At 35.0% G+C, this 6,713-nt stretch overlaps 1 long non-coding RNA gene across 2 annotated transcripts; it reads left to right on the top strand.

The window, feature by feature from the left end:
• The first annotated feature begins 3,512 nt into the window (after positions 1-3,512).
• Positions 3,513-5,504, top strand: LOC107900282 (uncharacterized). 2 transcript variants are annotated; one of them, XR_001684867.2, is made up of 5 exons: positions 3,513-4,085; positions 4,222-4,296; positions 4,399-4,467; positions 4,559-4,639; positions 4,723-5,504. It is a non-coding gene; the product is annotated as an uncharacterized lncRNA (long non-coding RNA). The 2 variants fall into 2 exon arrangements; XR_001684865.2 differs by having other exon boundaries at positions 3,515-4,296.
• The last annotated feature ends 1,209 nt before the right edge of the window (positions 5,505-6,713 follow it).

The following is a 6,713-nucleotide window of genomic DNA, read 5'->3' as shown; positions in this document are numbered from 1 at the left end:
TGGTTAAAAGATATAGTGCGTTCCTTATCAACGGATTCAGATTTCATACAAAATATCGCGAGAGGTTGAGGAGAACGCAAAATTGTGGAATAGTTGTTAATTCCTCAATTACAAGTTATGTTAGTGCTAGGGACAATAATCCTGTCGAGGGAAATGTGGAATATTTCGGACTTCTTACTAACATAATTGAGTTGGATTACTACGGCAAATGGAAAGTTGTCTTATTTCGAGGTGATTGGACCGATGTTAATACTGCTCGTGGAGTTAAGCAAGATAAATTTGGTTTTACAATAGTGAACTTCGCTCGATTGATTCACACAGGACAACAACTGATAGATGAGCCGTATGTATTCTCATCTCAAGTCAAACAAGTTTTTTACTCAAAAGATCCAACTGATGAGGGTTGGTACGTTGTACTCCGTAACATCCCTAGAGACTTGTTTGACATGGGCAGTAGAAGTAGAGATAACATCGACGACAGATCAGAAACTTTGCCCTTTCCAGAACAAAACTTAAATGATAATATCCCTAGTACTAGTACACAATTTCAATGGGTTCGTCAGGATACGGATGAAGAAATTTACGAATAATGACATAGTAAGATTTTACGATTGTTTAATTATATGTAATATCATAATTTAAATCTTGGTCTTATTATATATTTCAACTATTTTATATGTGCTGTTATTGTTGTGATTAGTTATTAAGTTTTCAACTATTTTATGTGTATTGCAGATAAAATGCCTAGAAGAAAAATTTCAAGGGGAAACATTGATCAAAATGATCCAAACTCGATAGAAACAAATAGTACTGAACAACAGACAGTAATTGGATCTTCGAATATTCCGATTACACCTGAGGATCCTACAGAAGTTCAAAGTAATTTTACATTTAATTTACATGCGTGTTGACTTATAATTGATTTATTTCTCAAATTCTTATATTATAATATACCATTTGCAATTGAAAATGGTGGGACGCGCAGAGGTCGAGGACGTACGTTACTTAGAGATTTATACGAGTTAGATCCAGTCGAGCGTGTCAAGGTATGCAGAAACAGTTTTGGTTAGCCTGTTGGATTAGAAGCTCGACTTTTAGCAGGATACATGGGCATTTTAGCACGAAATGCGAATATGTTGCCTATCAACTACAAGTCATGGCATCAAATGCCCGATAGCAACAAAAACTAAGCCCTCGATAATATTAAGGTAACAAAATGTTAATGTCATCTGTAATGCTTGGGAAATAGTTTCATTTATATTTACTTTATTAACTTGTGTTTTTTGTAGGCGAGGTTTTCTTTAGAGGTCTCGGATGCTTATGTAAAGAAGGTATTGGGAAAAAGATGGAGAGACCATAAAAGTGCTTAGAAGAAATATTATTATAAAACAAAAACAACCCTCAATGAGAAATTGCAAAATGTCCCGCCGGGTATGCTGAGGTACCAATGGGAAGATGCGGTTAGATTTTGGCATTCGAAGAAAGGCGAGGTATGACGTACTTTCAAACTATTGTAATTATTTTGGTTTATAGTATTTACTATTTCCGTACTAAAAATTTTATAACGTAGGATCGTGAACGAGTTGGAATAAGCAGCAGGCAGAAACAAAAATTCACTCACACAGCCAGGTCAAGAAATTTTGCATGTGTAGCTGAGGCGGAGGTATTTTTAATTTTTTAATATTCTCAAACATGTATAACTTTCCATTAAATAATATTTTTACTACTATATTGTAGGAACGGTCGTCCGGTCAAAAAGTTGGACGCCTTCAACTTTTTGAAATTACAAATAGGAAGAAAGATGGATCTTCTATGACTCCTGAAGCTGGTGAAATTATGGTACATTTACTTAATATGATTTGACTTGTTTTAGTTATTTATAATGTTTATTTTCTAATGGTTTAATTCTTTGCTTGTAATGCGACTATTGTTATGTTGCATTTGTTTTTTTAATATATATTGTGTTTCTAACTATGTGATTTATTTATTAGGAAAAACTAAAGGATAAAAAGGCGGATTACGAAGCGATTGCTTCTAGTGATAGTTCTGTTCATCCTGAAGACATTGATAACCGGATTATTACTGAAGTTTTGGGTCCTGAAAGGTATGGTCAGGTTCGATTTCAAGGATCTTTTGTTAGCCCAACCCAAGATTTTGGATCCAGCTCGCAGCAATACATGGCTTCGGGGAGTCAGGCTCAAGCTGAAGTTCAGAGGTTAAAAGACCAGATGGCTCAGATGCAAGCGACCACATTTGAGGTTCAAAGGAAATATGAAGAACTCCAGCTGCAACTTAAAGCAGAGGCGGCAGCGAGGGAAGTAGAGGCTGCAGCGAGAGAAGCAGAGGCTGCAGCGAGAGAAGCATCGAGAGAAGCAGAGGTTCAAAAGGAATATGAAGAACTCCAGCTAAAACTTAAAGCAGATGTGGCATCGAGAGAAGCAGAGCAGAGCAAAAAGTACGACGAACTTCAACAGCAGCTTCAGATTATGATGAAGATGTTTCAACAGTCGCAACTTCTGCCATCATAGTGTATTGAATAAATATTTTTATCATTTTAACTTTTAACATTTTTGTAAAGAAAAGTATGAATTCACTTTTATTTATTGATATTAATATTATTTTATTCGTTTAATTTGAAATATTATATAAATTTATTGTTTTTGGCTGGTTTAGATTTGGTTGCTTTTGATTTTTTGTTGCAGGAGGGCTGAAAAAATGGAAAAATTTTATTTTACAAAAATCCCAAAATTAGTGGCGTTTTTTTATACAAGCGCCGCTAAAAGTTGTGTTCTATAGCGGCGTTTGTCAAGAAAGCGCCGCCAAAGAACATTACTTTTCGCGGCGTTTGAGATAAAAAGTGCCGCTAAAGAACATGATCTTTAGTGGCGTCTTTTCTAAGTGCCGCTAAAGAACATTACTTTTCGCGGCGTTTGTGATAAAAGCGCCGCTAAAATACATGATCTTTAGCGGCATTTTTTACAAAGCGCCGCTAAAAAACATTATCTTTAGCGGCGTTTTTCGTTAAGCGCCACTAAAGAACATGATCTTTAACGGCGTCTTTTTTTAAGCGCCGCTAAAGAACATTACTTTTAGCGGCGTTTGTGATAATAGCACCGCTAAAGAACATGATCTTTAGCGGCGTTTTTTTCTATGCGCCGCTAAAGAACATGACTTTTAGCGGCGTTTTTTTCTGTAAACGCTGCAAATGTTAGCGGCGTTGTCCTTAGCGGCATTTTTTGCGGCGCTTCCGCAAGCGTCGCAAACACCTTTAGTGGCCATCACTAAGCACAAGGCTAGTAAAAGAGGAGAGAAATTTCCAAATTGGATCCTATTGTGTATCAGTGAACCGTGGCTTTATGAAGCTGCCAAGTCATCTAATGCAGTGCATGTGGGAAAAATATATAGAAGTAAACATGTATTTGTGAATTTCTTTATCACATGTATTTTTTTTTGAAAAAGACAGTTGGCATGCATTTATTTCAAAAGAATAAAGAAATAAAATAAAAACTAAAACTAACACTAAAACAGGAAACTAAAACAAACCTGAAAGGAACCCAGTCGTTTCCAAAAAAAAAAAGAACCAAATAGACATCCCTAATCAGAAGCCAATCTTTCGACGATCGAAGCTCCTCTCATAACATCTAGAACCCATCAGTTCCCGCTCATCTACTGATCATCTGTTAGCCGAAACTCATGCCAAAAACTGGAAGCACCTCTCTTAAGAGTCCAAAACTAATCACAAAGCCGATGTCTTCTTCAACCAGCTTGATTTCTAGGTAGCCCCACTAACCCATCCACTTTGTTCATCGAGAGATCATTTTGACCGAGGTTTCGCTCAATAAACCCCTAGTCGACAGCAGACCCTTTTCAAACTTGACCGATTCTTCTGTTCTATCTACTCCCTCTGTTCCACCATGCAAACCTCACTACGCCACTTACTCTATCAGAGATACTCACTCTTTGGCAATCATCATCTGCCTTCATAGCAGCCGGCTGAGGAAATCCATTTTGCAGATAAGTACCCCTTAGTCCTTTTTAACCCCTCCACTGCTAATGCATGCGCCACTTTATTTGCCAGTCTCGAGGTATGTCTAAACAAGAATGCTTCATAATTAGAGCTTAGCATTCTAGTGCTTAATACATAGGTACTGATTTCAGATTTATATGTATTCCCTATTTGTACCTTCTTTACGACTAACAACGCATCATCCTCAATTTCAGCCTTCACGATTCCCAGATCCAACCCTAGCCGAATCGCCTGGACACACGCAATCTCCTCTACAGCAAAACTAGTTGGTATGTGTTCATTTAGGTGCATGGTAAAATTCAGAACCCTCCCACTTGAATCCCTGACCACTATCCCTAAACATGAACTTTTGCTTTGTTTGTGAAAAGTAGCATCAAAGTTGATTTTCACATACTACTCCTCCGGCGGTCTCCAACACTCTCCCTTCACTCTTCGACCAGGTAACCTCTTATTAAGTTCCTCCAATTCCTGTATATAACTCGTGATAAAACAAGCTATGTCAGACCCATTCTGTGGTATCCCCTTATGTAGGTATTTGTTCCTAGCTGTCCACATAGCCCAGAATGAGCAGGCTATTACTCGACATTTTTAAATTAAGACACTGTTATAGAGGTATAACATCCAATCTTTAAACTAACCCTCGTTTAATTCCTGTGGCCATTCTATACCTAACTTTCCTCAAATTTCCTTTGCAGCTGAACAATCCCAGAAAGCATGCTCAACATTTTCCGCTTTGCCTATACATTTGAAACAATTCGCAGATCCCACCAATCTCCTTTCGTATAGATTGTATTGAGTAGGCAAATAACTGTTAAAAATCCTCCAATTCATAATTTTTATTTTAGAAGGAAAATCCAAAATCCAAAGTCTTTTGTAAAAAGGTTTTAAGCATGTCGTTTTGCTATTTTCATTTTTTTTTATTTTTTTGTTACTAAAATAAAATAAAACAAAAAAGGGCAGAAGAACTTATCTTTGCCCACTTCTGAAACGCCGTTGTGTTGGCTGAGGTTCGTCTCCAAGGATAGACGATCAGAAGTCGAAGGGTTCTGAGGGTTTTTGGGTATTTTTTCGTCAATTTTCGAAGGATTGGAGCCCAGATTCGAGTTAAGGGGGATCGAGAAAGCCGAATAGGGAGTTTTCCCCTTTTTTGGCCACCGCAGATGGCGGTGCCGGCGCTGGAGATCGACGGCCGGCGCGGTGGCCGATGATCGGCTGGTGACCGGACCTAGGCCAGACGACTGGGGAGGGGGAGAGTTTTTTTGAAGGGTTTTCTGTTTTTTTTTTAAAAAGTAATGAAAAAATGAAATTCTTTTTTAATAATTTTGGCTTAAATAGCCAATTGAAACGGCGCCGTTTAAGGCCCGGGTCGACTCGAAACCGACCCGACCCGGCCTAGGATCCGCGTGTTTCTTAGCAGAGGGGTAAATTTCGCTTTTAGCCCCTCCGCCTTTTAATGTTTTTACAATTGAGTTTTTGTTATTTTTTAATTTCGCCTTAAATTTATTTCCAGTCTCAATTTAGTCCTCTTTGAACGGCGCCGTTTAGAGAAAAAGGGAAAATTACCCTTCTAGTCCCTCCATGATTATTTGCGCGTTCAATACGGTCCTTTGAGCTTTATTTATTTGCAAATTTACCCCAAATTTTTTATTTGCAGTTCAATTTAGTCCTTTTTTTTATATCTTTCTTAAAATTAGTTAATTTTAATGATGAAATTAATATTATTTTTATCTATTTTTTAATATATATATGTATATTTATTTTTTTCTTATGTACATATTTATTTTTTTCAACTAATGTTTTCCTCATATTTTTATATATACATATATTTATTTTTTTATTTAATTAATTTTGATAATGTATATATTATTTAATTATTTTTAATATATTTTACATGTATACATATTTATTTTTATTTTTTTTCGAATTTTCTATTATACTTATATATATACGTACATATTTTTTTTATATTTTCGAAAATGTTTTAACTACCTACTTATATTTTTAACACATATTTTATAATTTATGTATATATATGCATATATTTATATTTTTTTTTTGCTTTCATAAATGCATTATGTATTTTATATATATAAGTTTTATAACCCAAAATTTTATTTGTAAATCATATGTATATTTTTTATCTTCATAATTTCTATGTGTATATTATATACCTTCTTTTCTTTATTTATTTTGCTTGCTTTCTTCATTCGCTATTTAATTATGTTTACATTTATATTTCTTATTCATTTGATATTTTGCATGTCATGAATTATTATTTTTTTTATATATTCAGTTCGTTTATTTATTTGTTTATATTATTTCTATGCCGTTGTTGTATTTGTTATTGCGAAATTTATACATACATTCAATCACGTCATCTTTTTACTTGAATTTAAAAATAGAACTTTTCAAAATAGAGATAATACTCGTATTTAGGATTTTCAAGAAAATTGAGCCCTAACGTATTGGGTTCAAATTTTCTTCGTTAAATCTAACAATCGAGAATTGCTCTTTGATCAAAAATAAAATGAAAAAGCTTGTTGTTGGGAATTTAATATGTTGTGTCCTAACGCATTGGATGTGACGTATTGATTTCTCGAGACAGATTTTTAAAAAATATATATATATTAATAAAGGAAATATTCAATGTTTAGGATGTTGAGAAATTGTGCCCTAACGTATTGGG

The sequence above is a fragment of the Gossypium hirsutum genome, chromosome D06 (assembly GCF_007990345.1).
Source record: "Gossypium hirsutum isolate 1008001.06 chromosome D06, Gossypium_hirsutum_v2.1, whole genome shotgun sequence".
Lineage (NCBI taxonomy): Eukaryota > Viridiplantae > Streptophyta > Magnoliopsida > Malvales > Malvaceae > Gossypium > Gossypium hirsutum.
Note: the sequence above shows the minus strand (reverse complement) of the source record. Positions and strands in the feature narration are given on the sequence as shown.